At 40.2% G+C, this 26,573-nt stretch overlaps 1 protein-coding gene and 1 long non-coding RNA gene across 9 annotated transcripts in view; one reads left to right on the top strand and one right to left on the bottom strand.

Annotated features, from left to right (window-relative positions):
* Window positions 1-20,641: 20,641 nt before the first annotated feature.
* On the bottom strand, window positions 20,642-23,625 carry LOC140844483 (uncharacterized). Its single transcript, XR_012122872.1, has 2 exons — window positions 22,580-23,625; window positions 20,642-22,467 (listed from the first exon to the last, which is right to left on the bottom strand). It is a non-coding gene; the product is annotated as an uncharacterized lncRNA (long non-coding RNA).
* The window catches only part of HHAT (hedgehog acyltransferase), a 309,565-nt gene continuing 306,609 nt past the window's right edge, over window positions 23,618-26,573 (top strand). For 5 of the 8 annotated variants that reach the window (XM_073216981.1, XM_073216982.1, XM_037015362.2 and 2 more), the window contains exon 1: window positions 24,006-24,117. The gene's annotated coding sequence lies outside the window, so the exon portion shown is untranslated. Of the gene's footprint in view, window positions 23,794-24,005; window positions 24,118-24,179; window positions 24,296-26,573 lie in introns of those variants that run through there. The other 3 variants (XM_073216977.1, XM_073216978.1, XM_073216979.1) reach the window with 3 other exon arrangements.

The raw sequence follows: 26,573 nt of genomic DNA, 5'->3' as shown, positions 1-26,573 counted from the left end.
GCAGAGCTCAGGGGCCAGATCTCCTTGGGAAGAAAGGACTTTCTAAAGAAAGCACTGGAGCTCTGAAGGCAGCAGGGCCCATTGGATGGGAAGGCTGTAAGTATCAGTTTCTGAGGGTGGGAGGAAAGTCAGAGTAACCCTGAAAGTTCTCTTCAGCTCCGTGACTCTTTGGTTTTAAGTGACAACATCTGCCCAGGAAGCTGACCTCAGAGAGCTGGGACAGTCAGGGCCAGGATGGGGCTAGACGCCGGGGCTGTGCATCCCTTGGTGTCTCTGTGGAATGTGAGGCTGCTCGCCTTGGGCCCCTGCTCTGCTCACAGCCTTCCTCCCTAACAGGGTCACCACACCTGGCTATTGTTTTTCTCTAGTGTTTTCATGTTCTTAGTTAACCTGAGTCATTTTCTGAAAGGACCACAGTTCCTTCCTTTCCTCATTCTAATCACTAGACTCAGCAGGCTGCTCTGCTGTTTCTCAAGCCACCTAACTGTTAAGAATGGCTTTACGTTTCTTATGTGTATCCGTAGAAAAGGGCTGAGGCAACCATGCTTCTGTGTCTGGTCCATCTTAGTCAGCTCTGGCTGCTGTAACAAAATACCATAGACTGGGGGGCTAACCAAGACATTTATTTCTCACAGTTCCATAGGCTGAGAAGTCTGAAATCAGGTTTCCAGCACTATCAGGGGCTGAGGGCCCCCTTTTTGGCTTTCAGACCGGCTGCCTTCTTGCTGTGTCTCAGGTGACAGAGAGTTGGCACTCTCTCTGGTCTCTTCCTCTTCTCACAAGGACACTAATCCCATCAGAGGGCCCCACCCTCACGACCTCATCTAAACCTAATTACCTCCCTAAAGCCCCAATTCCTAACACCATCACATTGGGGGTTAGGGCTTCTACATATGAATTTGAGGGGTACAAACATTTTTCCAACGACACTGGTCCACAAGCCAATCTCCACCACAGATGGAGAAAGACACTGGACAACACCAGACAGAACACAATTCTGATAAAAGCCAGTTGTGACCGCATTGAGTATGCAGGAAGGGAAGCCCTATTGTTTCCTTTTCCCACTGACTTTTCTTCTTTTGGGTCATATGGGACACAGCTTCAGGACATCCGACAGGTCCTCTTGAGGATTTCTCAGAGCTGGTTTCAGTTAGTGGCTCCTCAGAGTCCAACATTTTCAAATTCTTCCAGGAGCACCATCCCTAAGCAGTCTTTCTTCTGCCAACAGTAATGGCTTCTCCTAACTGTGATGTGTCTTTGTGCTAAAAGGACTCCTTTCCAAAGTGAGGAAGGAATGGAACATAGGCAGTGCAGGGAACTGAGAGATACACATGTATTGGTTTCTTACAGCTGCTGTAACAAATTACCCTAAACTTGGTGGCTTAAAACAACAGATACCAATTCCCTGGAAGGTCTGGAGGTCAGAAGTCCAAGATCAAGGTGTTAGCAAAGTCGGTTCCTTCTGGAAGCTCCAAGGGAAGGGGCTGTCTCTTAGCTCCTGGTGGCCACTGGCAATCCCTGGCAGTCCTTGGCTTCTAGAGGCATCACTCCAAGCTCTGCCTTTGTCTTCACATAACTTCTCTGTGTGTCTTCTGCCCTAAAATGGCTCTAAAGACACTCATCATTGGATTCAGTGTGTACCGTAATTAAGGATAATCATAGCTCAAAAACCTTAACTTAACTATATCTGCAAAGACCCTTTTTCCAAATAAGTTCACATTCACAGTTTCCAGGGAGACGTTTTTTGGGGAAGAAGGAGACTGTCACTTAACCAATATAACATGTAAAGGTAGATCAAGTAAATCTAAATAAGAAAGGCAACCAACACCTCTGTAATACTTGTAGAACTGATGAAATGGACTGGAGTTGTGACTGGGAATCAAGATATTGGGTTATAGTCTTAGCTCTGTCAATAACAATGACTCAGTGATCTTGGGCAAGATCCTCCCTTTTGTAGGCCTGATTCCTGAATCTCCAAAATGAGAAGACAGATTAAAGGACTTGTTCCACATCTGCTGGTCTATGATTCCTTCTAAACAGCCTTTCCTCTAACTAGCTCTCACCTGTGCTCATGTGCACAGGTATGCATGCAAAGCGTGCCTCCCCCTGCTGTACATCAGGCCAGACAACTCCCAGACCCAACCATGATTTCCACACTGAGCCTAGAATTTATTGGCTGGAGACATCAATTTGGCAGTGCTTAAAAATGCCACACATTTGCTTTCTGAGTCTTTCCACAATCTTCTTGATATCCTGGAATTTGGAACACTTTTTATTTTTATTTTCTAACTGAGTATTTCAGTCTTTGGTCTGCAGAGTGTTCACTTTTCTTTCTACCCCAGGAGTGGCCCAGGGCTCAGGTGGTTGCTCCTGGCTCTGACCACATCACTTAAAAAGTGGGAATGGTTGAAGAAGAGCGGCTTGGACATTTCACAGCAGTGTCTCTTCATAGAACCCCCAGATGATATAATGACCAAGTACTGGAACTTATATCACAACCCTACTCCGGAAAACATGTGTGCACCTAATTTTGGTGGATTAACTGTATCTTATTATCCCATAGGGATTCATGTGGTGGCCAGACAAAGGAAAGATAGAATCATGGAATTAAAGAGGGATGGAGATGGAGAAATTGTATGCAATCTTTTCTATGTGTATGTAGTTTTCAAAAATAAGTTCTGTGAGAGTGATGGGGTCTTGTGAGTCTTGTTCCCAGCTGTATCCTCAGCACCTAGATAGGGTGTGGCAGATAGTGGGTACCATGAATGAAAATGAACGTATCCTTAGAGGGTTGCAGATCTCATGCAACGTCCTCATTTCGGGTTCCTTTTCAGTAGGCAGAAATGTTAGGAGGTTAGTACTGTCTCTGCTAAAAACTGATGATCAAAAAGTGATTAAAGGTATTAAGGAAATTCTGCCCCTTATTAGCTTTGTGCTCGCTCCTTCCACTAATAGGCATTAAGAAAACAACCCTCTACTTTTCTGTTTTGTAAGTTTAGGTATTTTGATATGGGCTTTTCTTAAATTTATGTTTGTCTCCCCATTGTCCCCAGTAGGCACTGCCCTAAACCCACACTCCCGCCCCGCCGCCCCACCACCCCGCCAGTGGCCACCGAGGGTCTGGCCCCTTTTCCTTTGCCGCCTATGGCTCGCCTGCAGAACCAAGCAAGGTCTCGTGCAGCCACCTAGTGGAACCTCTCGATCCCCGCAGTTTCTCAGAGCGCCTGGAGCCGCCGCGGGGAAACTGCAGCGCCTTCCGAAGACGGCCTTCCTGCTCAGCACTGCAGAGAGCCGCCCCGGAATGAGAGCCGGAGGGGCCCGTGGGGTGAGCCCGAGGGCGTGCCCAGCCCCGTCGCCGCCCCGCTGCCGCAGGAATCCTGTGTGAGCCCGGGTAACCCTGGCCCAGTCGGAGGAAGTGATGTCATGGCCCCCCTCTGAGATGCCTTTGACCCGGAGGCCGGGTGGGGTGGGTGGGGTGGGTGGGGAGGGTGGCTTGAGGGCCAGGGTGAGACAGACAGCCCTTGTCTCCCGGGAGAAGTCAGGCAGCAGAGACTGGCCTGGCAAAGGTCGTCCGCGTCAATTTTGAACTCTCCTTACGAGTTTGCTTTAGAGAATTGTCCCTTGGGTCTGAGAAACTGGGGTGTTGAGACAGAAGAGGATCAGCGAAGTGGTGAGCTGAGAACAGAGGCCAGTAGAATTCAGCAGCCTCGGGGCAATGGAGTTTAAATGAGGAGGCGTTTGGGCCACAGCCTTGAATAAGGCTTGAATAAGGCTCCTGGGAGAAGGCACTCTGGAACCTTCCCACAGGGTCCTGATCTTCATAGATCATGAGTTTGGGGCCCCAAGAAGGAGGTGGTGCTGGGAGACGGAAGTCAGCGATCAACCCTCACCAGACACCCACCATCACTAACACCTTCCCCCAAGTTTATCCACCGTCCTGCAGGGCAGCGATGCGTGGTACCATTGTATGACAGCACCTTTCCTTTGCTAATTTTAATGTTTTCACCTGAATAAAGATGTATCTGATGTGCATGCATCACATTGGAAATTACCTTTAGCCCCATTTCCCACGTTTACCGCAGATAGCTCTGTGCAAGCCCTCCGCATGTGCCTACACATTCTGCCTATAAATCCTTTGGTTTCTCCATTTAAACAAACAGAACTTGTCCTCAAGCCTGCTGTCCATCTCATCCACACCTGCTCCCCTCGCCAGTGATTCCAACGAACAGTTTATTCCGACCACTCTATCCTTACCCCCTTCCCATCTGGCTTCTGTCCCAACCATTCCATAGAAACTGCTCTTTTAGAGATTGCTTATGACTCCTTCGTTGCCAGTTCCCTAGGTAATTCAAGATGAATTCAGCCAATTCTTTTTTATTTTTATTTTTGGGTCCATTTACAAGCACTAGCAGGAGATTATGATTCAAAGATTAGCTTTTCTTTCTCATTCTCTGGGCAGGTCCATTTTCTACATAATCGTATATCACTTTGTCCTTTATTATGTTAAGAATAGAATAACATAATGAAAGTATGTGATTTGAGGCATAATTGACATTGAACGTTATTTTTGTTTTAGATGTACAGTATGATTTGATATATATACTGCAAAATGATCACAATAAGTCTAGTTTCCATCTGTCATCATAGTCACAAAAATTTTCCTTGTGATGAGATTAAGGTCTATTGTCTTAGGAACTTTCAAATTGGCAATACAGTATTATTAACTATAGTCATGATGCTGTACATCCCCAAGACTTATTTCTTTTATAGCTGGAAGTTTGTCCCTTTCAACCTCCTTCACTTACTTTGACTCTCCCCATCCCTGCCTCTGGAAACCACCAATGTGTTCTCTGTATCTATGAACTTGTTTTTTTGTTTTTTGCTTAGATTCCACATATAAGTGTGATCATACAGCATTTGTCTTTCTCTGTCTGGCTTATGTCACATAACATCATGCCCTCAAGGTCCACTCATGTTGTTGCAAATGGTAATATTCTTTTTTATGGCCAAATAATAATCTACTATACATATATTGCATTTTCATTTTCCATTCACCCACCAATGGACACTTAGGTTGTTTCCATATCAAATAATACTGTGATGCATGTGAGGATGAAGATACCTTTTCTAGCTAGTTTCATTTTCTCTAGATAAATACCCAGAAGTGGAATTCCTAGATAATATGATAGTTCTATTTTTAATGTTTTGAGGAATCTCTATACTGTTTTCTAATTCTGTTTTAAAGCATGGTGTCTTTGGAGTAGCTCTTCAGGAGTTGCCATCTCCTTATTTCCTCTACTTCTTTCAGTCTCTGAGCTACATGGGGCATGTACCTGGAGCAGGGGTCTTATGTATCACCCAGGTTTGGGGAAGAAAGTGGTCTCTGGTCCATCATGATGCTCTGTCCACACCAGCTTCCACTGATGGGCAACTCTTCCCATGTGGTCCCAAGGTCCTGAGGCAGCATCAGTTCCTGATGTCCAAGTTTCCACTTGCTTTATCTGCATGGTCTGGACTCCAGCTCCTTTAGGTCTACTTGGTTGGCTCTGGGCCTCTTCTGCATCCATCTTGGTGGCCACAGTAACTTTTCAGCTCTTTCCCCACTTTGCCAAAGTACTTGGGGCTCTCTGTGGCTACCCTAGACCATGGCTGTTCTGCTCCTCCAACCATTCTGGATGTGGCAATTCTCCCAGGAGCTGTCATTCTCCCTGGGACTTTCTGAGAGTAGAGAGACACATGTGTGCCCTCTGCTCTGGTGACCCTGATGATGTGCAGATTTCACCGACTGTGACTACAATAGGAAACACATTTTACATCATGGCTGATTACATGCGCACAACACAGATCAAACAACAGCTTCATGAAACAATATTTGCCATTATTCCTTGCAATGCACTCTGGTATTTTCTACCCCATTCCATTTCATTTCTTTTAATGCTGGTTTTAACCCAAGAAATCAATTTTATGATCCAAGTGAGGTCTCAAACTACAATTTGAAAAACACTGCCCTAGTAGTGGGTTTCTATTGTTCACTTCCCCTGGGCTCTGGTCATGGGGCGAGTGCTGGGCCCCATCCCAAAAATCAGGAAACAGTTCCACACTTGTTTTGTTCTTTCTCAAAATGCACAGCTTTGAGAATAAAAGAAAGTCCTGCCTTTCAAGATGTTGTCTCTACTACGAGTTTAAAATAAACCCATTCAGACATTCAACAGACTTTTTTATTCTCAGTTTTATCTACTCTCTGTCTGAGATCACTGTGCATAGAATATGACAGAATGGTAGAGAAAATAGTGGGTATAAAGAAGCACAAAGAGTCATGGATAGGAAGAATTTATATTGTCAGAATGGCCATCCTGTGTAAAGAAATCTACAGATTCAATGCAATCCCTATCAAAATACCAAAGCATTCTTCAATGAACTAGAACAAATTGTTCTAAAATTCATATGGAACCACAAAAGACCCTGAATAGCCAAAGCAATCCTGAGAAGGAAGAATAAGGCTGGGGGGATTATGCTCCCCGACTTCAAGCTCTACTACAAAGCCATAGTAATCAAGACAATTTGGTATCGGCACAAGAACAGACCCACAGACCAGTGGAACAGACTAGAGGGCCTAGATATTAACCCAAACATATATGGTCAATTAATATATGATAAAGGAGCCATGGATATACAATGGGGAAATGACAGCCTCTTCAACAACTGGTGTTGGCAAAACTGGACAGCTACATGTAAGAGAATGAAGCTGGATTATTGTCTAACTCCATACACAAAAGTAAACTCGAAATGGATCAAAGACCTGAATGTAAGTCATGAAACCATAAAACTCTTAGATGAAAACATAGGCAAAAATCTCTTGAATGTAAATATGAGCAACTTTTCCTGAACACACCTCCTCGGGCAAAGGAAAGAAAAGCAAAAATGAACAAATGGGACTACATCAAACTAAAAAGCTTCTGTACAGCAAAGGACACCATCAGTAGAAGAAAAAGGCAACCTACAGTATGGAAGAGTATATTCATAAATGACATATCCGACAAGGAGTTAACATCCAAAATATATAAAGAAGTCACATGCCTCAACACCCAAAAAGCAAATAACCTGATTAAAAAATGGTCAGAGGATACGAACAGACACTTCTCCAAAGAAGAAATTTAGATGGCCAGCAGGCACATGAAAAGATGTTTCACATCACTAATTATCAGGGAAATGCAAATTAAAACCACAATGAGATAGCACCTCACACCAGTTAGGATGGCCAACATCCATAAGACAAGGAACAACAAATGCTGGTGAGGATGCAGAGAAAGGGGAACCTGCCTACACTGTTGGTGGGAATGTAAATTTGTTCAACCATTGTGGAAAGCAGTATGGAGGTTCCTCAAAAAATGAAAAATAGAAATACCATTTGACCCAGGAATTCCACTCCTAGGAATTTACCCAAAGGAAACAATCCCAGATTCAAAAAGACATATGCACTCCTATGTCTATCGCAGCACTATTTACAATAGCCAAGTTATGGAAGCAACCTAAGTGTCCATCAGTAGATGAATGGATAAAGATGTGGTACATATACACAATGGAATATTATTCAGCCATAAGAAGAAAACAAATCCTACCATTTGCAACAATGTGGAGGGAGCTAGAGGGTGTTAGGCTCAGTGAAATAAGCCAGGCAGAGAAAGACAAGTGCCTCATATGTGGAGTATAACTACAAAGCAAAACTGAAGGAACAAAATAGCAGCCAACTCAGAGTCCAAGAAGGGACTAGTGGTTACTAAAGGGGAGGGTTAGGGGAGGGCAGGAGAAGGGGATCGAGGAGCATTATGATTGGCATGTGTGGTGTGTTTGGGGGTCATGGGGAAGACAGTGTAGCACAGAAGACAAGTAGTGACTCTGTGGCATCTTACTACACTGATGGACAGGGACTGCAATGGGGTGTGTGTGGGGGGACTAGATAATATGGGGAATGTAGTAACCACAATGTTGCTCATGTGAAACCTTCATAAGATTGTATATCAATGACATCTTAAAACAAACAAACAAAAAGAAACACAAAGAAATAAAACCTCAGTTACTATTTCCAAACATTGTATGTTCTACTGGTAATAGTAATATTAACAGCTAATAATGACTGAGTTTATATTATGGGTCAGGTACAAGGCTTAGCATTTCACATTTGTTATTTCAGTTGATCCACATAACATCATGATGTGGCACAAATATTATCCCCATTTTATAAAAAGGAAATGAGAGCTAACTAAAATTTGACCCTGTTCCCTCCCCCCACATCTAAAGAACATTTCTCATATTCATTTCTTCCGTTGTCCTTACTCCACCTCTACAAAATGAAGGATGGAGAGTAGACAGTCTCTTTCAGCTCCAAAATTGCACATCAGCCTTGTCAAAGGCACAGCTGCTTTCTACTAAATTTTGGAAAGTAATGGCTTTATCACAAGCCTGCAGTTTGACCTGCGCATGATCCCTCCTGCAGTTCTCAGTCACTCCCCATCCAGGGCTCCCTCTACCATAAAACTCAAAGTCATCAACAATCCACTCCCAAACTAGAAAGGTCTGGGAGTCTTTCCTGGGGCTTAACAACCTTATAGGAAATGGCTATGGTAACTTCTCTATGTCTTTTCTAAAACCGGTATCTATGAAAGGAAGAAAGATGCTTGGATAATACAAACAAAAGATGTTTACAAATGATTGACTTTTTTCCCTTCAATCTGGTTAGCTCATGTATTCAGCAAATATTTATTAAATCTGCATGAAGCACTTTCTATATGCTACTGGATTTGGTGGTGAACAGGACAGATTTAAATCCCGCTCTCCTGGAGTTTATATTCTATAGGGGCTGGTTTCAGGGGAGGGCAGACACCTACCAGCGCTTTGCAACCTGTTTTTAAATCACACCTCCTAGTGAGAAATGCATTTTGCAGAGCAATGCGGTACATTCCTTCTTTCCCTCCCCTGCCCCACACAACAGAATCTAACGTTTTGTAGAACAACACTTACTCTTATTACGTATAAAAACTAAAAACATTGAATTAATATTATCTCATTAATGCTTGAATGTAACCTAGGAAAAATTCCCAAATAGGCAATATAAAAACAAGAATTAGGAAAGATTTCATTTACTGTACTAGGTGTGCTCATCTGCTTCTAAGTTTATTCTGGACCAGAATATGCAAGGACAAAACTTTGTGCCTAATCTCATGAACCTGTTTCTCTCCTTTGTTTGAATGAGTTTTTAAAGTTGAAAATCCTGATTCACACTAATAGGTTATTATGAGTGTAATGATAGCAATGCATTCTTTTTACCTAGCAATGGAAATTCTTAACCTTACTCTCAAATGATGAAGAATTAAATGGTCTGTGATCACTCTTTAGTGCAAACAAACGGCTAAGCTGCAATCATTCATTTGCCTCTTTTGGGTCAATTATTGATTCAGAGTTTCAAAAAGGAAATCGTTCTTTTATCAGAAAAATTTTCCCTAGTATTTATAATTTCTCTTCTGGAAAATAATGGTTACAAGTTTGAAACTGGGATGTGGGATATAACAATAGCCTTAATCTTATTTCAGTCCCTGTCTTTATAATAATATCCTCTTCAATATGTTGCAACAATATTGGGAAAAAATAACTCTGGCTGATTGTCTTTAAGTCTTACTTGCCGGAACCAAACGTCCTTGGGAATCCTGGATATGTTTGACTTACTGAATCATATTATTGTTTTCTCCCTGAAGTTATAAATTTAAGTTCATGAAAAATATAAGTATCGTTTGTTAAATATACTCATTTAAAACCACAAACATCATCTTTGAAAATGAGACTGCTTTCAAAATGAGATTGCTTCTCAACCAGAAAAATGTTACTGTCATTTCTGAGTTTATTTACACTGCTTAATACTTTCTCTTAGGTTCCCTTAGGACAACCAGTGACCTTGAGTGTCTTTCAGCTTGCAGATCTGCTCAGTGCCACTCTGCACTAAATATGTCAATATTTTGTTTAATGGGCTCTCTTTAATAAACTTAACAACCTTCACCATGTTTTTTTTTTTAATACAGCGGAATTGTTTCTAGAGATACCAAGTTAAATTCCTATTGGTGCTGATTTCTAAGCACAACTGTCATTAGTAGCTTTTAACATTAAAAAAAAAATAGCTTTGTTACACTTTCTAGCTGGCTCCATGACTCATCATTCCTTTACTATTTTTCCAGTTTAATACATATTGACTAACAAGGCATTTTTTCAAGTTTTGTAAATACATCTGATCCAGACAGAGTGTCTGGGGTTGCATTTAAACCACACCCACACCCACACATCTTGTCATCTTGCATAAAAGAGATGAATTGAACACCTCACAGCATCCATGCTCTATACTGGATTTTAACCATACAAGAAGCTTTAGAAGTTTCTGCAGTACTGCATTTGACTAGAAATAGTATTACTATAGGGGGGCCCACAATAGCAGCATTCAAAGAGGTTAAACTCACCTCTCATGTACACACCAAATCTATACCTACATATGGGGCAATTCCTCCTGAGGAAGAACTGAGAGCTGATTGGACAGCTTCTGCATAATGATGGATAGAGAGACCACATAAAAAATGGCAGGACAGCCACTCTTGGTGGGAACAGCGCCCCATCGCAGCAAGCTGCAGTAAGGAAGGATATCCTTGAGGAACCTGTGCACAGATTCACCTGCTCTAGGGCACATATAGAAAAACATGACTTAAAGGGCAACTACACTATAAGTGAAGGAGACAGATTTTCAGAACTGGAGCACCTGCTAAACAGTGGGGAAACTGCCAGAACTCTCTCTGGGATTGGAGGTGCTGAGGAGCACCATTGCTTTTGTTCCCCCTGCACATTGAAGGCAGGTTATGGGGTCCCATACCAGCTCCAGATATACCTCGAGGTGGTCCTTCTGCCCCCACCTGGACTCAAAATCACCTGCCCAGGATCTAGGAGTTCCAACAAGGCAAAGCAATGCTCACCGGAACTTCCCCAGTCCATGCCCCTTGGCCCTTGGCCACTCTGCAGCATGCCCCTGGCTGGGTGTTCACCAGAACACCCCTGGATCACACCCACCCAGCCCCCAGCCAGCCTGCCCCAAATGCCAGACACCTGCAGTTTACCCAAGGGACATTCCACATAATGTCCATAAAGGACATTCCTTCAAGGATGGGGGAGGTAGCTGTCTCAACTAATTCATAGAAATAAACATAGAAAGTCAACAAAATGAGGGGGCTGGGGAATATGTTCCAAATGAAAGAATAAGACAACACCTAAGAAAAAGAACCAAATGAAGTGAATTAATCAATCTACCTGCTAAAGAGTTCGAAGTAATGGTTATAAAGATGCTCACCAGTTATGGGAAAAGAATGGATGAACTGAGGGAGAACTTCAACAAAGAGAGAATATAAAAAAGAACCAATCAAAGATGAAGAATACAATAAACAAAAAGAAAAATACACTAGAGGAATGAACAGCAGATCAGAGGATGCAGAAAAATGGATCAGAAGACAGAGTAATAGAAAGCACTCAAGGACAACAGCAGAAAGAAAAGAGAATAAAGAAATGACGATAGATTAAAGGAGCTCTGGGACAATATCAAATGTCCAAACATTCACATTACAGGATTCCCAGAAGGAAAAGAGAGAAAGAGGTGGGAAACTGATGTGAAGAAATAATAGCTGAAAATTTCCCTAATTTGGGGAAGGAAATAGACATCCAAGTCCAGGAAGCACAGATGAATCCAAGAGGTCCACACCAAGACACATAATAATTAACATGGCAAAGATTCAAGATAAAGAGATAATCTTAAAAGTAGCAAAAGGAAAGCGGACAGTTACATACAAGGGAACCCGCAATAGTCTATCGGCTGAATTTTCAGCAGGAGCTTTACAGGCCAGAAGAGAGTTCTGTGATACATTCAACAGGCTGAAAGGAAAAAAAAACCTTCAATCAAGAACACTCTACCTGGCAAGGTTATCATTCAAGGACTGAAGGAGAGATGCAGAATTTCCCAGATAAACATTAGTTAAAGTAGTTCATCACCACTAAACAAACGTTCCAAAATATGTTAAAGAAACTTCTTTAAGAGCAAAACAAAAATCCAGAACTAGAGGCATGAACATTATGAAAGGAAAAAATTTCACAAGTAAAAGCAGACATGTAGTAAAGGTAGTAGATGAATCACTAAAAGTTAATGTGACAGTTAAAATATAGAAGTAGTAAAATCAATTATATCTAAAAAATACTTGAGAATCACAAAATAAAATAAAATAAGACATTATATTAATAAAACATGGGAGAAGGGGAGTAAAAAATGAGTATTAGAATGCATTCAAATATAAGTGACAATCAACTTAACATAGATTGCTACATATGTAGGATGTCGTATATGAAACTTATGTTAACCACAAACTGAAAACCTACAATAGAGACACACAAAAAAAAGAGAAAGGAATCTAAGCATAACACTAAAGAAAGTCATCATACCCAAGGAAGAGCAAGAGAAAAAAAAAGGGTCAGAGAGGAACTGTAAAAACAACCAGAAAACATTGAACACAATGGCTATAAGTACATACCTATCAATGATTACTCAAAATGTAAATGAATTAAATACTCCAGTCAAAAGATGTGGGGTCACTGAAAAATAAAAAACCAGACCCAGCTATATGCTGCCTAAAAGAGATTTCAGATCTAAAGACACACACAGACTGAAAGTGAAGGTATGAAAAAAGATACTCCATGCAAATGGAAATGAAGGAAAAGCTGGGGTAGCAATACTTAAATCAAACAAAGAGACTCTGAAACAAAGACTGTAATAAGAGACAAAGTAGGACATTACATCATAATAAATGGTTCAATCCAGCAAGAAAATAAAACAACTGTAAATATCCATGCAACCAAGAGTGGAGCACCTAAATATATAAAGCAAATATTAACAGAAAGTAGGGGACTCTATATCCAGTTACATCAATGAATAGATCATCTGGACAGAAATTCAATAGGGAAACAGTGGCTTTGAATGACGTATTATGAGAAATGGACTTAACTGATATATACAGAACTTTCCATCTAAAAACAGCAGAACACACATTCTTTTCAAGTGCACATGAATATTCTCCAGGACAGATCACATGTTAGGTCACAAAACAAGTCTCGATAAATTTAAGAAGATTGAAATCATATCACACAATTTTTCCATCTACAATGGTATGAAACTTGATATCAAGTACAAGAAAAAAATGGGAAAAAACATAAACATGGAGATAGTAAACAACATGCTATTAAGCAAGTAATGGGTCAATGAAGAAATCAAAGAGGAAATTAAAAAATACTGGAGATTAATGAAAATGAGAACGCAATGGTTCAAAATCTTTGGGTCAGAGCAAAAGCAGTTCTAAGAGGGAAGATTGTAGGGAAACAGGCCTACCTCAAGAAACAAGAAACATCTCAAATAAACAATCTAAACTTACACCTAAGGAACTAGACAAAGAAGAACAAACTAAACCCAAAGTTAAGAAATAAATAAATACATAAATAAAGACCAGAGTGGAAATAAATGGACTAGAGACTAAAAAAAATGCATACAAAAGATCAACGGAAGTAAGAGCTGTTTCTTTTTATAATGATAAACAAGATCAATAAAACTTTAGGAAGATCCATCAAGAAAAAAGAGCACTCAAATAAAATCAGAAATGAAAGGTAAATTACTACTGACACCATGGAAATAAAAAGGACTATGAGATTACTATGAAAAACGATATGTTAACAAATTGGACAGCCTAGAAGAAATGGATAAATTCCTAGGAATATTCAATCTTCCAAGACTGAACCAGGAAGAAATAGAAAATTTGAACAGTCTCATTACTAGTAATGAAATAGAATTGGTAATCAAAAAGCTCCCAACAAGCAAAAGTCTAGAACTAGATGGCTTTACAGGTTGAATTATACCAAATATTAAAAGTGATGTGTTCTCATATTTTTCTATTCTCTATTTTCCCCCTTTCTATTGCATTTCATTAAAAAAATAAGTCTGGTTGTGATCCATTAGCTTTATTTTTTAACTGAAGTATCATTGATATACAACCTTATATTGGTTTCAAATATACAACACAGTGGTTCAACAGTTACCCATATTATTAAATCCTCACCCCCTCTAATGCAGTTACTATCTGTTAACATATAAAGATTTTAAAGAATCATTAGCTATATTCTCCAAGCTCTACTATTATCCCCATGACCAACTTCTATTATGATTGATAATTTTTGTGCCCCATTATCCCCCTCATATCCCCAATTACTCACCCCACTCGCTTCCCATAGTAACCACTAGTCACCTCTCAGTGTCTATGAGTCTACTGCTATTTTGTTCATTTTGTTTTGCCTTGTTTTTATATTTCACAAATAAGTGAAGTCACATGGTATTTGTCTTTCTCCATGTGGCTTATTTCACTGAGCATAATACCCTCAAGATCCATCCATGTTGTTGCAAATGGCAGGGTTTCTTTTGTTTTTATCGCTGAATAATATTCCACTGTGTATATGTACCACATTTTCTTTATCCATTCATCTATTGACAGACAGTTTGGTTGCTTCCATATCTTGGCTATAGTAAATAGTGCAGCGATAAACATAGAGGTGCATATATCTTTTCAAATCAAGGATTTTGTTTTCTTTGGGTAAATCCTAGAATTGGAGTTCCTGGGTTGTATGGTATTTCTATTTTTAGTTTTTTTGAGGAACCTCCATACCACTTTCCATAGTGGTTGTACCAATTTACATTCCCACCAACAGTGTAGGAGGGTTTCCATTTCTCCTCATCCTCTCCAACACTTGTTATTTTTTGTTTTTTGGATAGCAGCCATTATAACATGTGTGAAGTGATATCTTATTATGGTTTTCATTTGCATTTCCCTGATGATTAGCAATGTGGAGCATCTTTTCATGTGCCTGTGGCCATCCATATTTCTTCTTTGGAGAAATGTTTGTTCAGGTCCTCTACCCATTTATTAATTGGTGATTTGATATTTTTGGTGTTGAGGCCTATGAGCTGCTGAATATATTTTGGGTGTTAACCCCTTATTGGATAAATCATTTATGAATATATGCTCCCATACTGTAGGTTGCCTTTTTATTCTGTGGAGGGTGTCCTTTGGGGTACAGAAGCTTTTTAGTTTGATGTAGTTCCATTTGTTCTTTTTTTTTTTCCCTTGCCCAAGGAGATATGTCCAGGAAAAAACTGATCATACTTATGTTTAAGAGCTTTTGGCCTATGTTTTCTTCTGAGAGTTTTATGGTTTCACATCTTACATTCAGGTCTTTGACCCATTTTGAATTTACTTTTTGTATGGAGTTAGACAGTTATCCAGTTTCATTTTTTTGCATGTAGATCTCCAAGGTTCTCAATGCCAGTTACTGAAGAGGCTGTCTTTTCCCCATTTTATATTCATGGCTCCTTTTTGCATGTTAATTAACCATATATGCATGGGTTTATATCTGGGATCTCTATTCTGTTCCATTGATCAATGGGCCTATTTTTGTGCCAGTACAATACTGTATCAATTACTGTAGCTTTGTAGTATAGCTTGAAGTCAGGGAGTGTAATACCCCTAGCTTTGTTCTTTCTCAAGATTGCTTTGGCTATTCAGGGTCTTTTGTGGTTCCATATGAATTTTAGAACTATTTGTTCCAGTTCATTGAAAAATGCTGTTGGTATTTTGATAAGGATTGCATTGAATCTGTAAATTGCTTTGGGCAGGATGGTCATTTTTACAATATTAATTCTTCCTATCTATCAGCATGGGATAGATTTCCATTTGTTGGTATCCTTTAATTTCTCTCATGAGGGTCTTAGAGTTTTCAGAGTACCAGACTTTTACCTACTTGGTTAGGTTTATTCCTATGCATTTTATTCTTTTTGATGCAATCATAAATGGAATTGTTTTCCTAATTTCTCTTTCTGTTATTTTGTTGTTAGTATATAGGGATGTGACAGCTTGTTGCATATTAGTTTTGTATCCTGCAACTTTGCTGAATCCAGTCATTAGTTCTAATAGTTTTTTGGTGGGGTCTTTATGGTTTTTATGTATATCATGTTATCTTCAAATAGTGGCAGCTTAACTTCTGTATCAATTTGGATGCCTTTTATTTCCCCATCTTGTTTTATTGACATGGCTAGTGCTATGTTGCATAAAAGTGGTGAGAGTGGACAATCTTGTCTTGTTCCTGATCTTAGAGGAAAAGCTTTCAGCTTTTTGCCATTCAATATATTAGCTGTGGGTTTGTCACATATGGTCTTAATTATGTTGAGGTATGTGCCCTCTATATACATTTTGTTGATAGTTTTTATCATGAATGGTGTTGAATTTCGTCAAATGCTTTTTCAGCTTCTATAGAGATGATCATGTGATTTTTACCCTTCTTTTTGTTAATATGATGTATGATACTGATTGATTCATGAATATTATACCTATCCTTGCATCACTGGAATAAATCCCACTTGATTGTGATGGATGATCCTTTCAATGCATTTTTTAATTTGGTTTGCTAATATTTTATTGAGGATTTTTGCATCTAAGTTCATAAGGTATATTGGTTTATAATTTTCTTTTTTTATAGTGCCTTTGCTTGATTCTGGTATTAGAGCGATGCTGGTCCCATAGCGTGAGTTTGGAAGCATTCCCCCCTCTTCTACTTTTTGGAAAACTTTAAGAAGTGTGGGTATTTGCTCTTCTTTAAATGTTCAGTAGACTTCACCTGTGAAGCCATCTAATAATGGACTTTTGTTTGTTGGGAGTTTTTTGATTACCAGTTCAATTTCATTGCTGGTAACTGGTCTGTTCATATTTTATGTTTCCTCCTGGGTCAGTCTTGGAAGGTTGTATTTTTATAGGAATTTGTCCATTTCTTCTAGGTTGTCCAATATATTGGCACATACTTTTTCATAGTATTTCCTAATAATTCTTTGTATTTCTGGGGTATCTGTTGTGATTTCTGATTTTGTTTATTTCTGTACTCTTTCTTTTTTTCTTGATAAATCTGGCTAGGAGTTTATCTTTTTTGTTTATTTTCTCAAAGAACGAGCTCTTGGTTTCATTGACTTTTTTCTATTGTTTATTCTTCTCAATTTTATTTATTTCTGCTGTGATCTTTATTATGTCTCTCCTACTGACTCTGTTCTTCTTTTTCTAGTCTCTTAACTGTGTGTTTAGACTGTTTATTTGGGATTGTTCTTGTTTCTTGAGGTGGGCACCATTAACTTTATTTTACAATCTACTAATGTATTATGTTTTGTAAGTAGTCTAATAATGCTGGCATGAGCAATACATATGTAAAAAGCAAGAGAAGTTCAGAGAGTGGTAATGCTACAGGAAAATATGAAAGAATAGTGTAATGGAATGGTAAGTGACTCTGCAGGGGTTAATTTGGCCAGAGTGGTCAGAGAAGGCTTCTTGGAGGAGGTGACCATTAAATTGAATTGCACTCCACGTAATTTAGACTGCTAATACAAATGCATTTTTCAGCATATATGGGTAGTTTGGACTGTATTATTTTAAATGTGCTTATTATATGCTAGTTGTTTTGTTTGCTTTTGGTGAATCCCTAGCTAGACTGACACTTCCTATAGTACAAGAGTTTTTTCCACTTAAAAAAAAAATTCCCCCAGCATTCAGTTTTGTGCTATATGTAATGTAGATGGGGGACAAATGCTAGTTCAATGTTAATTACCGAGAATCCCATAAACCAGGGCCAACATCCTCATAGGTGGGTCAGATGAGAGTCTGTACCAGTTGGTGATGGTTGGGAAGGTGCTTGAGTCCTTCCTTTAAATAGCTCCTCATTATTGCCTATGCCTGAAATTTCATAATTAGAAATTCACTCCTTTATGTTTAAACCTTTATTGATTAAGCTGAACAACTATTTGTGCCTCTGCTGAATGAGTATAATTTCTGTAACTGAGTCATGGTTGAATTTACAAAGAAGAGTTGTCCTGGTTAATCCCTCCTAAGCACCAATCCTGCAGTTTGGAGAGTGGCAACCGGGTGCTTGGACATGCCTATCTGGCTAGGGGCCCCACTGGGATACACAAACCCCACTAACTGAGAGAGCCAGAGAGAAGACACATCCGGTGCAGGCATGTGATTAATGACTCAGGACTAAAATAATGGTAAAAAGAGTGACTGACCATTAATTACTCACATTTACAAATTAATTTTGATATTTTCTTTTAAAGAAATACAATTCCAAGGCACAAATTAGTTTCCGTTTTGAACCTCAATTATCATCAATTTCAGTCAATTTACTCTAGCCTTGGTTTGCTTCTGAACTCCAGGGAGAATTCTCTCTGGCTTTATGTATAGCAGAACAGAAGCCTTTTCAGGCAAGGACTTTAAAAGATGTCTATGCTTTTCAACAAATGGTGTTGGGAAAACTGGATACTCACATGCAAAAAAATGATTTTGGACCCTTCCCTTACACCATAAATAAAAATTAACTCCAAATGCGTCGAACACCTAAACTTAAGAACTAAAACTATAAAACTCTTAGAAGAAAACATAGGAGGAAAACTTTACAATACTGGATTTGGCAATGATTCCTTAGATATGATACCAAAAGCACAGGCAACAAAGGAAAAAATAGATAAACTGGGCTTCAGCAAAATTAAATACATTTGTGCATCAAAGCCACAATCAACAGAGTGAAAAGGCAACCCACTGAAGGGGAGAAAATATTTACAAATTGTATATCTGATAAAGGGTTATTATTCAGAATATATAATATTCAGCTCCTACAATTCAACAACAAACAGACAACTTGATGAAAAAACAGGCAAAGGACTTGAAAGTTCTCCAGAGAACACATGTCAATAAGCACAGGAACATATATTCAACATCACTAATCATTAGTGAAAAGAAAATCAAAACCACAGTGAGAAATGACATCATACCTATTAGGGTTGCTGCTATCAAAAGAAACAAGACCTAAAATAACAGTATTGATGAGGATGTGGAGAAACTGGAATTCTTATGCACTGTTGGTGGGAATGTAAAATGGTGCAGCTGCCATGGAAAACAGTATGGCAGTTCCTTAAAAAGTTAAAAAACAGAATTACTCTATGATCTAGCAATACTATTTCTGGGTGCATACACAAAAGAATTGGAAGCAGAGTCTCAAAGAGGTGTTTGTGTACCCAAGTTCATAGCAGAATTATTCATAAGAGCCAAAAGGTAGAAGCAACCCAAATGTCCATCACGGCATGAATAAAAATGTGGTATTTGCAAACAATGGAATACTATCCAGCCTTAAAAAGGGAGGAATTTCTAACACATGCTTAACAAGGTTGAGCTTCGAGGGCATTCTGTGAAGCGTGAAATAAGCCACTCACATGAGTGATGTATGATTTCACTTAGGTACTTAGATAGCCAAATTCACAGACAGAAAATAGAGTGGTGGTTGCCAGCGGCTGTGGGTTGTATGCAGTTATTGTTTAATGTGTACAGGGTTTTAGTGCTTAAGGTAACAATAGTCTGGAGTTACACAACCATGTGAATGTACTATTCAACTGTACATATAAAAAGCTATGATAAATGTTATATGTATTTTACTATAATTTAAAAAAGTCTATGCTATTAAGCTCGTCCCCTTTTGTCATGTAATTTGAAGGGAGAAAAATCCAAGGCTTTATATGATTTGACAAAGTTTTGAAAGTATTTAAGGCATTTTGATTAGTACATACTTCTGTGAAATAACTAGGTTTATGCAGCATAGAATTAAGAATTTGCTAAGGATAATCTTACTATGCAGATGGACAGTGACTATGAAGGGGTATGTGGGGGGGACTTGGTGAAGGGGGGAGCCTAGTAAACATAATGTTCTTCATGTAATTGTAGATTAATGATACCAAAATTAAAAAAAAAAAAGAATTTGCTAAGGATAGTTCCTAGGTTAACAGATAATATACAGAGTTTGGTAAGTGTTTATATTTAAGGAAACTGTTTTGAGGAGTTTTTATTTTTAGATAGTCTCAGCATCTAGTATATTATTGTACAGAAGTGAGATTCTAGAGTCTATAAAACTAACTTTATGGTAAGAAAAGTCTTTTGTTTATTTTCTAGGGTATCCATTAATTTTATTCTATTAAAATATTAATTTCTGCTTGATAACAATGTGGAAAATTGAGAATAAAACAAGTCCCACCATACAAATTTAAGCTTATTTCCTTTCCAGTCACTTCTAGTCATTTTTGCATGCACAGATTTTAAAAGCATATAGTTGTGGCATAAGAAAAGCAACCATTATTTTAATATTGCATATATAACAGATCACAAAGTATACAAATTTTAGTTTAATTTCTACCTGTTTATTGTTTGGAAAATTAGAGTCTCCATGATTATATTTTCCCCTATTGTGGTATATGGTAAAATGATATAAATTAAAATTAAAATCTTTGTTCATAAGGAGCATTTTCTACATTATGGATTATTTCTTTTGAGTTTATTCCTATAAACAGAATTCAAAAAGTTTTAAATGTTTTGATACACTTTAAGGTTTTTGATATTGCCAAACTGTTTATCTACTTAAAAAAAGTTATGTGTGAGTGCTATCACACAGCACCCTCGGCTGCCTTTAATGTCATTTATTAATTTTTGCCAACTTTACATGTGAAAAATTGTGCGTTCTTATTTTACTTTGCACATCTTTGAGCTTTTTGCATTATTTGTTCCCTAATTGTATGTCCCACCTTTTTTATTTTTATTTTTTGATAATTATTTTTTATTGAAGGGTAGTTGACACACAGTATTACATTAGTTTCAGGTGTACAACACAGTGATTCAACATTTATATACATGATAATTCTAGGTACCAGCTATCACCATACCAAGTTGTTACAATATTTTGACTATATTCCTTATCCTTATGCTATACATTACATCCCGGTTACTTATTTTACAATTGGAAGTGTGTACTTTTTTTTTTTTTTTTTTGTGAGGGCATCTCTCCTATTTATTGATCAAATGGTTGTTAACAACAATAAAATTCTGTATAGGGGACTCAGTGTTCAATGTATAATCATTAATCCACCCCAGGCCTAATTTTCATCAGTCTCCAATCTTCTGAAGCATAACGAACAAGTTCTTACATGGAGAACAAATTCTTACATAGTGAATAAGTTACATGGTGAACAGTACAAGGGCAGTCATCACAGAAACTTTCGGTTTTGATCACGCATTATGAACTATAAACAGTTCAAATATGAATATTCGTTTGACTTTTAAACTTGATTTATATGTGGATACCACATTTCTCTCTTTATTATTATTATTTTTAATAAAATGCTGAAGTGGCAGGTAGATGCAAGATAAAGGTAGAAAACATAGTTTAGTGTTGTAAGAGAGCAAATGTAGATGATCAGTTGTGTGCCTGTAGACTATGTGTTAATCCAAGCTAGACAAGGGCAATAAGACATCCACGGATGCAGCAGATTTCTCTCAGAATGGTGGGGGGGGGGGTTCTAAGCTTCACCTCTGTTGATCCCCAATTTCTCATCTGATGGCCCCCCTGCGACTGTGCCTGTCTTAGGTTGTTCCTCCCTTGAGGAATCTTACCCGTCTCTGGCTAACCAGTCATCTTCTGGGGTCATACAGGGAAATGTAAAGTTGGTGAGAGAGAAGCCTTATTGTTTGAAAGGGTTAGTTTTTTACTTCTTTGCATATTTATGCCCGGTGGCTTCTATGCCCAGCATTTGTCTTGAGGTATCTTTACCACTTGGAGGAATTGTGATACACGGTAAATTCAATATGAGGCACGAATTCTATTTAGGGGTTGTAATTAGGAAGGAAGAAGAAAAGCTATAGAAGTTGCAGGCAGAAGAAAACATGGGAAGATTGATTATTTCTTTGACATATCTTCTTGTAGAGTAACTTCAGCATGTATAGGTTTTAAACTACTAATTAAATTGCGCACACACATTAACATAATAGGAATACAGTTACATAACCAAAGCATATCTATAATTACCAGCCATCTCCAGTGAAACCAACAAAACCAGTTAGGCACCTTAGGCATTTGTGAAAACTTATCTATGATATGGTGGATATTGTCCGACTGAACTTGAACAGTCTGAGAGAAATCAGACAATTTAAAACAACCCATTCCTGGGGACTGTTCACATCCCATATGTTCTTTTAACAGTAAATAGTCTGTAGTTGTAAGATTTTGGAGTGCTAGAATTTGCACTTCTCCTAATTCTTGGTTGAGTTCCAACAGTGTAGATCCAGTCAAATTTGTTGTTTTACTGTATGCACAGGCCAGCTTAGGTATCTCCTTCTTCATTCCCATGGCAAGTCCAGGAACCATGTCCCACCTTTTTTTTAAGTGGATTGTTTGTTCATCTGTCTTCCTCATCTACAGTTGGCTTCTAATGTTTTCTTATTGATTGAATTTAATCTACATAGAATAAAAAATAACTTTATATCATAGTTCTTGCAAATACTTACCCCAGTCTATTGTTTAAGCATAAATTTTGACTATTATTATTTAATTGATGTTTCTAACTTACCTATGATTAAATCTGCCTTTGTTTTCAGTTGAATATTTTACATGTGTAGAATGGAGGTAAGTGTAAATGACAATGGACATACATTATTGTCCAATAGTGTCAGAAATAATGTAGTTGTTCTCTCTTTCTTGTCCCTGAATATGACACTATTTGAGCTGAGCTCTTATTCTATCACTTTCTCTGCCAAACCCTTAGGGCAGTGGAGGCCAGATAAAATACAGGATGCCCAATTAAATTGGAATTTCAGATAAACTTTTTAAGCATAAGTATGTCCCAAATATTGCATAGGACATACTGATACTAAATATTATTCCTTTTTCACCTGAAATTCAACTATAATTGGGCATCCGCTATTTTTACTCGCCACATCTGGCATCACGCTTGGGGCTAGTTTATTAACACCTGCTTACTTAACACCATCCTCAGCTAGGTGTTGGGCGATGGGGTGGTGGGTGCTGAAAGAGAAGATATTTCCTGTTCTCAGAGAGTTTATACTCTGGTTTCCAGAGAATTCTGCAATCAGAAAGATAATCTCCTGGACAATTTCAGTGACTGCTGATATTAACTACAGAGTACAGTTTCTGCGTTTTCCTGCTGTCTAAAGGCAGAGTTATCCACATGCCCTGATCATGTAAACACCTGAGACACCCCTACCCTGGGGAGTCTGATTCTTTTGGTGTGAAGAGGAAACCAGATGCCAGGGGTCTGGAAGCCCTTGAGACTGTCCTGCAGAGATGAGTCTGTGGAACTCTGGCAGGCTTGGTGTCCTCTAAGTAACAACGCTGGGCATAATGTCACTGTCTTAATTACAACCCGCTGAGGTAGCTTCAGATCTTCCACTCTTTTGCAACCTGTTCAAAATCACTGGTATACATTTTGCAGCGGTGACAGTCTTTGTAAGTTGCTTTACAAACAAAAAATTCATCCCATTTGGTCTTCAGTCGGATTCTGGAGAAAAGCAAGGAAGCTTATTTCCGCTTTACGGAGGAGGCCAAGGGAGGCTCACAGGGTAAGTTCACCGGCGAGCTCTGGAAGCAGCCCGGGCTGCAAAGCCCGCCCTCTTTCCACCCCGCCAGGCGACCTCCTTTCGCCTGCAAAACGTACAGGAGGCCCACCGGGGCTGGATCTGGAGCCCACCTCGAGGTTCAGGTGACTTCCGCTCCCAAACCGGCCCGCAGCCCCTGGCCTGCGGTTAACAAGCCCGCGGGGAAGAGGTCCGCGCGCTGCTGGGCGCGGGAGCCCGGAGCCCCGGGGTCGCGATCCGGGCCGCCGCGGCCGCCAGCCGGCTCACCGTGCGCGGAGGGCAGGCCGCTCGGTCGCCGGCCCCGCCAGCAGCGCGGCTTCCGGGTACGCCGCGCGGTTCCGAGCCTGCGGCTGGCAGCGCGGGCGCGCGGGCACGGCGGCGGGGGCGAGCTCCGAGCACGCGCGCGGCCGGTCCTCCCGCGGCCGCCCCCGGGACTCGGAAGGGCCGCCGGGGGTGTTGGCACCGCGTGGCGCGCGGGGCCGCCGCCGCCGCCGCCGCCCGGGTCGGCCCGGAGGTTGGTAGCTGGTGGCCGGAACGGGTCCGGGGGAGGCTACGTGTGCACTTTGTTGCTTCGGTTTAGAAAAAAAGAAACGCACACGGCGCTTTCCGTTTCCTACCCCAGCGCCCGAGGGCGGGCAGAGGAAGCGCCCGTCCCGCCGTGGAGACAAAGGCGGCGGGGGCCGTGCGCCCAGGTCAGGGCTGGGCTCCGGGCGCGGGGCGCGGGGTTCGCCCGGCCGGCCGAGTCCACGCGCGCCCCTGCCGGCGTCCCCTCCCTTGCCTTGGTCCCTAGTTTCCGGCTCGGTGGCGGGGGACCTCGGACGCCGGTCCCGTAGGCAGTATCAGAAGTGCACCTGCCTGACGGGGCGCCAGAGACCCCCTCCCCCGAAGTTAGAGATTTCTTTTGCTTTCCACTCTCTGGACTCAGTTTCCCTCTTTTCTTCTAAGTCCAGCCTTCAGGTGGCACCTGTCTTTATGTGGAAAGGCCCCCCTCCTCTAAATCCCTACCAAAGCGGACAGGAAAGGTACTGGGGTGGCACTGATGTTGGGAAGTGTGCGGCGTCTTGTTCACGTCTCTTGGATCGGGGCAGTCCCGCTTGAGGGTGGGCGTCCTCGGTCGTTTGCATTACGTGGGGGTGAGACATCGTTTCTGTTCCCTTCCGTTGGTATTCCTCATTCATTCGTTCATTCGCAGAGCTAGGCCCCTGCTGCACTTGAGGGATCTCAAGGGCCTGCTTGGTTAAGTGCCATGGGAGACGAGAGAGAAGGCTTCACCGAGAAGGTGGTGGTTTTTATACCAGGATTAGAAGAGTATTTTTCCTTCCATTCTTCACGTTCCATCTTTCCTATGACTTTTCTCCCTCCTTTGTGAAAGTCCCCACCTGTGATTAAGTGTTGGCTAACCAGTCAGCTCTGATCTGAAGAATTCAACTGATATTAACAGGTACGATACACTCGTCACCTGTTTGAAATCCGTTATTTCTAACCCTTAATAGCAGGGAGGGATAGGCAGTTATCCCTTTTCACAGCACAATAAAGAAAGCTTTAGAGGAGATGCCAGGTCCACAGACTAGTACATTTCAGGGCTGGCTTTTACACTCCTCTTTCTGGATCAAAGCCTGTGCTTTGTCTACTGTTTATTTTGCTCCCTCTTTGGGAAGCAGGTTAGATAGATTAATTTAGGGTGAAGGTCCAGTCTCTGGAGAGAGCAGTCATTTGGTGGGTGCCTAAGTGTTGGTGGGAATTCTGCAGGTAGCATCAGGAACTAGTCAGCAAAGGCCTCACTCATCTGCAGTCTCTAGCTTCCAGCTCAGGGGCTGGCCAAGGGCAAGTTCTCCCTAATTGTGGCATTGCCTTGGGCCAAATCCTTGATTTCTTGTAGGGGTTCTTTACATTTTTTTGGGTGCCATGGACCTCTGGAGTCTGGGGAAGCCAACTTTTAAAAGACATAGGGTTACAAATTATATTGAAACATGGTTATCAGAAGAGTGTAAACAAGTCAAACTTGTGATGGAGGATTTTATGTATTAATGCCATTAAGTGACAGAATTCGGTGCCATATCAACTCTTCATATGTCATAATTCGGATGCCCATGTAACTGGTATTTTGCAGTTTTTGTAACCGAAGATGTCCTTCGGTATGAAAGCATCTGTAACTTTTATTGGTGACAAAGTCACAAGAACTGCTCTTACCAGTATAGTTTCTTGCCTGTATTTATAATTAATGAAATTTTGAATAGTAGTTAGAGGTTCATGAAAATAAATATGTATAAGGAAAAAAATGTATGGGCTCATGGTGCTTTGAATTCTACCTATGGACACTTCAGGGGTGGAGGGCTGGGTATCCTAAATCACAAACCCTGCTTAGTGGTTGTTTATCTTCTGAGTTCTTGCTAGTCACCCCAGAGCGTTACAAATAGCTCTTTCCTTCTCTTTCAATTCGTGTCTCTTTTTTGCCCTCTTTCATGGTTGTTTCTGATGGTAAAAGCTGTTGAGAGGGAATTGCTGGATTGTTTACATATTGTACCTTCTGTGGGTAATTCTGCTGGAAAGTAATCACGTGATAGTAGATATGTGTTAACGTCAGGGAAGAAAAGGGAGTTAATAACTACATATCCCATGTTTAAAAGATTTCAAGATCTTGTTATGAACAATTTTGTGGTAATACGTTCAAAAATTTAGGTGAAATCGACATTTTAAAAAATAAAATGCCTCACCTAAGATGGAAGAACTGAAATATCTGAATAGTCCTGTATCTGTTAAAGAAATTAAATTTGTAGCTAAAAACCTTTCCAAAGTGAAATTTCCAGGCCCAAATGGCCTCACTAGTGAAATATTCCAAACATTTGAAACAATGAAAGAGACTTAAAGAGGGAACACTCCCTGACTGCTTTTGTGAGGTTGGCATAATTTTGTTACTAAAGCTTGATAAGGGCGTTACAGGAAAATTATCGTCCAAAATCTCACAAAAAC

The sequence above is a fragment of the Manis javanica genome, chromosome 11 (assembly GCF_040802235.1).
Source record: "Manis javanica isolate MJ-LG chromosome 11, MJ_LKY, whole genome shotgun sequence".
In the NCBI taxonomy this organism is placed as follows: domain Eukaryota; kingdom Metazoa; phylum Chordata; class Mammalia; order Pholidota; family Manidae; genus Manis; species Manis javanica.
This window is presented reverse-complemented; position numbering and strand designations above follow the sequence as displayed.